The following is a 6,727-nucleotide window of genomic DNA, read 5'->3' on the forward strand; positions in this document are numbered from 1 at the left end:
TCCCCTTCTCCTCCTGCCCCCAATCCCTCCCAGCATCAGAGTCTTTTTCCAAGGAGTCAACTCTTCGCATGAGGTGGCCAAAGTACTGGAGCTTCAGCTTTAGCATCATTCCTTCCAAAGAAATCCCAGGGCTGATCTCCTTCAGAATGGACTGGTTGGATCTCCTTGCAGTCCAAGGGACTCTCAAGAGTCTTCTCCAACACCACAGTTCAAAAGCGTCAATTCTTCAGTGCTCAGCCTTCTTCACAGTCCAACACTCACATCCATACATGACCGCAGGAAAAACCATAGCCTTGACTAGACGGACCTTAGTCAGCAAAGTAATGTCTCTGCTTTTGAATATGCTATCTAGGTTGGTCATAACTTTTCTTCCAAGGAGTAAGCGTCTTAATTTCATGGCTGCAGTCACCATCTGCAGTGATTTTGGAGCCCCCAAAAATAAAGTCTGACACTGTTTCCACTGTTTCCCCATCTATTTCCCATGAAGTGATGGGACCTGATGCCATGATCTTCATTTTCTGAATGTTAAACTTCAGCACACTTAATTGTCTGGGTATAGTAATAAAAGTTTTGCTTTGTACCGTGGTGAATTTGGAACTGATGAAATTTTTTGCATTTCTGTAAGACACTTGGAGAAAATACACACATTCACAGTATATTTTTTTAAGTGGTACACTCTCTTCTCTGTTCTAATTGATAATATTTTTGGTAGCTCGTGGAGTTGATTGTCCAAAAGACCTTAGTTTTTCCATGTCTCCTTTTCATTTTGTTCTTAAATGCTTTCCTGAGAAATACATGCTTCTCTCTTTTTTAAAAAAGTCATTTTATGCCTTTTATTTCTGACTGGACAAATAGTTTATTAATGTGCAGTACTGATGATCCAATGTCCAAATGATCTAGATACAAGCGGTGGTTTTACAAGTCCTGTGGTTAAAATTTACTCCAAAGGAACTCATGTCCTGTAGTTGAGTTTTCATGGTCATCCAGGTACAAATTCTCTAAAGTAAACCCTTGTGATTAACAGAAAAGGGCTTGTGGGGACTTCCTGGAGGTAAAGTGATTAAGACTCCCAAGCTTCCACTACAGGGATTTAGGGGATCGATCCCTGCTGGAGCAGTTAGGATCCTGCCATCCTTTCTGTGTGGCCCAAAAAACCCTACCTGATTATGAAATGGATAAAGAAAATGCATTGCATACTTCACTTTAAAAAAGTTTTTAAAAACTAAAATACATTAAGTATAGTAAATTTACTTTAAAGACATAATTGGTGTTGGTGATTTCTCAGTAACAGATTAAAATATGATTTTCAGTTTTACAAAGCTGCTTATTCAAAAAAGTGAGTGTCTTGCGTATTTGAGACTGAAGACTTGGAGAAATTTGCTTTGGAACTTACTGTGTAAGGGTGAAATGAATTGATAAAATGATGTACTCATTTCTTAGGTTGAATACCCTAAGCAAACACAGATGACTTTCTTAGGTTGAATATTCTAAGCAAACACAGAGGACTTTTTCTTGATTGCATTAGTGTGTTTTGGATGGAAGTGTCAATATTGGATAATTTTTCAGAAAGATCTTCCTGTGGCTTAATAAGGGAAGGATGTTTTTTCCTATGGTTCTTAACATTGATGCCCACAGAGGTTTTATATCTACATTTAAGAGCCACTGCTCAGTTTTCCAACTACAAATTGAAGAATACTGGATTTTGTGGTGATTGATGGTGATCATGGGTTTTAGTGAATAATTAAAATATACCATGTGACTATTCTTTCAGTAGCGACTTAACCTGTCCTGTGTGATAAGTAGTCCTTCATTTTCAACTGTAATGTGTCATTAGGAATGGACCTTAAGATTGAGTAATAGGCTTGTTTGTTATGAGGTAGATTGTTTCCATGAGCTAAAATGTAAAGCCTTAATCTCTTCTCACATGTTCTTTGATGTATTACTAGCTTTCATGAACTTTTTTTTGGCCACACCACACTACCACACATGTGAGATCTTAATTCCAAGACCAGAGATGGAACCATGTACCCTGCTTTGGAAGCAGACAAGAGGAATGAAAGGAGAAACTATATGGTGTATTTGGCCCTGAGCAATCTTTTTTTCTTGGAAAGAAAGTTATGACCAACCTAGATAGCATATTAAAAAGCAGAGACATTACTTTGCCAACAAAGGTCAGTCTAGTCAAGGCTATGGTTTTTCCTGTGGTCATGTATGGATGTGAGAGTTGGACTGTGAAGAAAGCTGAGCGCTGAAGATTTGATGCTTTTGAACTGTGGTGTCGGAGAAGACTCGAGAGTCCCTTGGACTGCAAGGAGATCCAACCAGTCCATTCTGAAGGAGATCAGTCCTGGGTGTTCTTTGCAAGGAATGATGCTAAAGGTGAAACTCCAGTACTTTGGCCACCTCATGAAGAGTTGACTCATTGGAAAAGACTGATGCTGGGAGGGATTGGGGGCAGAAGGAAAAGGGGACCACAGAGGATGAGATGGCTAGATGGCATCACCGACTCGATGGACGTGAGTTTGAGTGAACTCCAGGAGATGGTGATGGACAGGGAGGCCTGGCGTGCTGTGATTCATGGGGTCGCAAAGAGTCAGACACGACTGAGCAACTGAACTGAACTGAATCTTTGTTTCCTGTAATCACGTGGAAAAAAATAGTCTCTGTTGTGCAGTTACAAAGTTGTGCCTGACTCTGCAGCCCCATGGACTGTGGCATACCAGGCTTCTCCATTCTTCACTATCTTCCAGAGTTGGTGGTGCCATCCACCCATCTTTTCTGTTACCCCCTCTTTCCTCCTGCCCTCAATCTTCGCCAGCATCATGGTCTTTTCCAGTGAGTTGGCTCTTTGTATCAGGTGGTGAAAGTATTAGAGCTTCAGTATCAGTCCTTCCAATGAATATTCAGGGTTCCTCGGTCCAAATTAAACTACCTCTTTTTCATTCTTCCAATGATCTGTGACTGAAAGTAGGCCACGAAGACAATAAGCCCTAGCTCACTACTCCCTGTAGCCACACCAGAGCCAATTGTCCAGAAAAGGGCTAGAGAGATAGGACATATCAAGATATTTTTAATAGTGGTAGAATAGCTTTCATGTCCTCTGTAAAGCTCAAGGTGATAGGAAATCTGGTTACGGCCTCTTTGGTACCACAGCAGCATATTTTGTCCTTGGCTTTGAGTTTTATTTCTTTAGATTGAAGTATGGTTGATTCACAATATTGCATTAGTTTTAAGTGCTGGGTTTCCTTAAAGCAGAAGCTTTTTTGACTGTGCTGTCAGGCATGTGGGATCTTAGTTCCCAACCAGTGATCAAACCTACGCCCTTTGCATTGGAAGTGTGGAGTCTTAACCACTGGGGGTCAGGAAGGTCCCTAAAGCAGGATCTTAATGATTGCAGTGTAGGCCCTTTGTAGTGTTTTTCCAGCTTTTCCTCAGATCTTAGGGAAAATACCCAACACCAGAAATTAGAATCCAGGATGGCTAGATGACTTGGGTGAGGATATTTGTTTAAGCCACCTTTTAGAAGCACATTGACATTTCTGCTTTCATCTTGAGTGGTAGATAGCCTACATCATTAGGTATGTTTGAAGAGTGCACGAGTGATTGGTTGCTTCTGAAGTACATGAATTTGATACTGCAATCCTAAAAGCAGTTGCTGATGTTCTAAACTAGGTTAGTTCTGGTGGTGTCATCATTTGTGAATGAGGAGGGGAGAGTGCTGAAATGACCATTACTGTGAAGGGGTTAATTAAATTCAGAATGGTTAGGAGAGCATTAGGGATTGGACCTTCAGGACTTGAAATGGCAGAAATAGCTAATAGTGAATAATGTCAAACACTAAGCATTTCCCATCTGCCAGACAAATGGATTATTTTATTGAGTTGTCTTAACGGTTTAAAAGGGGTGGGAAGGTGAAGCTGTTTTCGCAGTGTTACCCAATTCCCTCAATTTCAGAAGGCATTAGAGTTCGCTTTCCTTTGCTGAGATTTGTATTCAGTGGCCTTTAGGTAAGAGCCTACACAGCTTTTGGCTCTAGAGAAGGTATGTGCCTGATCCTGCTTCAGATAAGCCACATACGCTGCAGGCCCTTTCGGAAGCATGGTCGAGGAGGTTTTTACACTGGCCCTCTTGAGTGTTGGCGCGAGTCAAGTATCCTGGTCACTGCACTACTGAACTTCTGAAGTTTGTATAATAACTTCACTGTGTGTCTAAAGTACATTTATATGAGGTTCAGTTCAGTTCAGTTACTCAGTCTTCTCCAACTCTTTGTGACCCCATGAATCGCAGCACGCCACGCCTCCCTGTTCATCACCATCTCCCGGAGTTCGCTCAGACTCATGTCCATCGAGTCTGTGATGCCATCCAGCCATCTCATCCTCTGTCGACCCCTTCCCCTCCTGCCCCCAATCCCTCCCAGCATCAGAGTCTTTTCCAATGAGTCAACTCTTCGCATGAGGTGGCCAAAGTACTGGAGTTTCACCTTTAGCATCAGTCCTTCCAAAGAAATCCCAGGGTTGATCTTCAGAATGGATTGGTTGGATCTCCTTGCAGTCCAAGGGACTCTCAAGAGTCTTCTCCAACACCACAGTTCAAAAGCATCAATTCTTCAGCGCTCAGCCTTCTTCACAGTCCAACTTTCACATCCATACATGACCACAGGAAAAACCATAGCCTTGACTAGACGGACCTTAGTCAGCAAAGTAATGTCTCTGCTTTTGAATATGCTCTCTAAGTTGGTCATAACTTTTCTTCCAAGGAGTAAGCGTCTTTTAATTTCATGGCTGCAATCACCATCTGCAGTGATTTTGGAGCCCCCAAAAATAAAGTCTGACACTGTTTCCACTGTTTCCCCATCTATTTCCCATGAAGTGATGGGACCGGATGCCGTGATCTTCGTTTTCTGAATGTTGAACTTTAAGCCAACTTTTTCGCTCTCTTCTTTCACTTTCATCAAGAGGCTTTTTAGTTCCTCTTCACTTTCTGCCATAAGGGTGGTGTCATCTGCATATCTGAGGTTACTGATATTTCTCCCAGCAATCTTGATTCCAGCTTGTGTTTCTTGCAGCCCAGCGTTTCTCATGATGTACTCTGCATATAAGTTAAATAATCAGGGTGACAATATACAGCCTTGATGTACTCCTTCTCCTATTTGGAACCAGTCTGTTGTTCCATGTCCAGTTCTAACTGTTGCTTCCTGACCTGCAGATTTCTCAAGAGGCAGGTCAAGTGGTCTGGTATTCCCATCTCTCAGAATTTTCCACAGTTTATTGTGATCCACACAGTCAAAGGCTAGATTCTGAGAATTGAGTCTGATTAAGAAAAATTATTTTTCACTTTTGCTACCTGCCATCACAGCCTTGTTATTCCTGAGGATAAAGGAACATTCACAGGGGACTTAGACTGACAAATGTATTAAAGACAAAAAGGAAAACCTATGATTTATTTTAAGGAAGTATGTGTGGAATGGGATATCCCATCCTCCAGTTTGTGTTTTTTTGAGAGAGAGAAAATGTGGGTTCACAGCAAAATTAAGATGGGACAGAGGTTTCCCATATGTCTTCTACCCCTACATATGCATAACCTCCCCTACTGTGAACATTCCCTATCAGAGTGGTAAATTTGTTAAAGTTGATGAATATACATTGACATGATCTCTTGGAATTTACAGTTTACGTTAGGGTCCATCCAGTCAGTCTACATTATCTGGTTTTGAAACCATTCACCTCAGATTGGAAGCTGAACCCATGTGCTGGGACTCAAGCCCAGCCAAAACCCACAACCAAGATCACACATCTAGTTTCAGGACTGAATTATGCTCAGGTTCTTGCTGTCTCATGCCAGAAAGAATTCAGTGAGAAAGTGATAGATAGGAAGTGGATTTATATAAACACTCCACAGAGCGTGGATCATCTCAGAAGCTGAGAGTGGCCTCGAAATGTGATGGGGTTAGCTTTTATGGGCTGGGAAATTTTCATAGAGAAATCTGTATGCAGGTCAAGAAGCAACAATTAGAATTGGACGTGGAACAACACACTGGTTCCAAATCAGGAAAGGAATATGTCAAGGCTGTATATTGTCACCCTGCTTATTTAACATATATGCAGAGTCCATCATGTGAAATGCAGGGCTGGATAAAGCACAAGCTGGAGTCAAAATTGCTGGGAGAAGTATCAATAACCTCAGATATGTAGATGACACCACCCTTATGGCAGAAAGCAAAGAAGAACTAAAGAGCATCTTGATGAAAGTGAAAGAGGAGAATGAAAATTTGGCTTAAAACTCAACATTGAGAAAACTAAGATCATGACATCTAGTCCCATCACTTCATGGCAGATAGATGGGGAAACAATGGAAACAGAGACTTTATTTTTGGGGGCTCCAAAATCACTGCAGTTGGTGACTGCAGCCATGAAATTAAAAGACGCTTGCTCCTTGGAAGAAAAGCTATGACCAACCTAGACAGCATATTAAAAAGCAGAGACATTACTTTGGCAACAAAGGTCCGTCTAGTCAAAGCTATGGTTTTTCCAGTAGTCATGTATGGATGTGAGAGTTGGGCTATAAAGAAAGCTGAGTGCCAAAGAATTGATGCTTTTGACTGTGATGTTGGAGAAGACTCTTGAGAGTCCCTTGGACAGCAAGGAGATCCAAACAGTCCATCCTAAAGGAAATTAATACTTTGGCCACCTGATTCTAAGAAGTGACTCATTGGAAAAGACCTTGATGC

The 6,727-nt window shown here is 41.5% G+C and overlaps 1 long non-coding RNA gene across 1 annotated transcript; it reads left to right on the plus strand.

Annotated features, from left to right (window-relative positions):
- The first annotated feature begins 461 nt into the window (after positions 1 to 461).
- LOC120863660 lies at positions 462 to 1,925 on the plus strand. The gene is made up of 2 exons (XR_005721055.1): positions 462 to 1,440; positions 1,478 to 1,925. It is a non-coding gene; the product is annotated as an uncharacterized LOC120863660 (long non-coding RNA).
- The last annotated feature ends 4,802 nt before the right edge of the window (positions 1,926 to 6,727 follow it).

The sequence above is a fragment of the Oryx dammah genome, unplaced genomic scaffold (assembly GCF_014754425.2).
Source record: "Oryx dammah isolate SB20612 unplaced genomic scaffold, SCBI_Odam_1.1 HiC_scaffold_5, whole genome shotgun sequence".
Lineage (NCBI taxonomy): Eukaryota > Metazoa > Chordata > Mammalia > Artiodactyla > Bovidae > Oryx > Oryx dammah.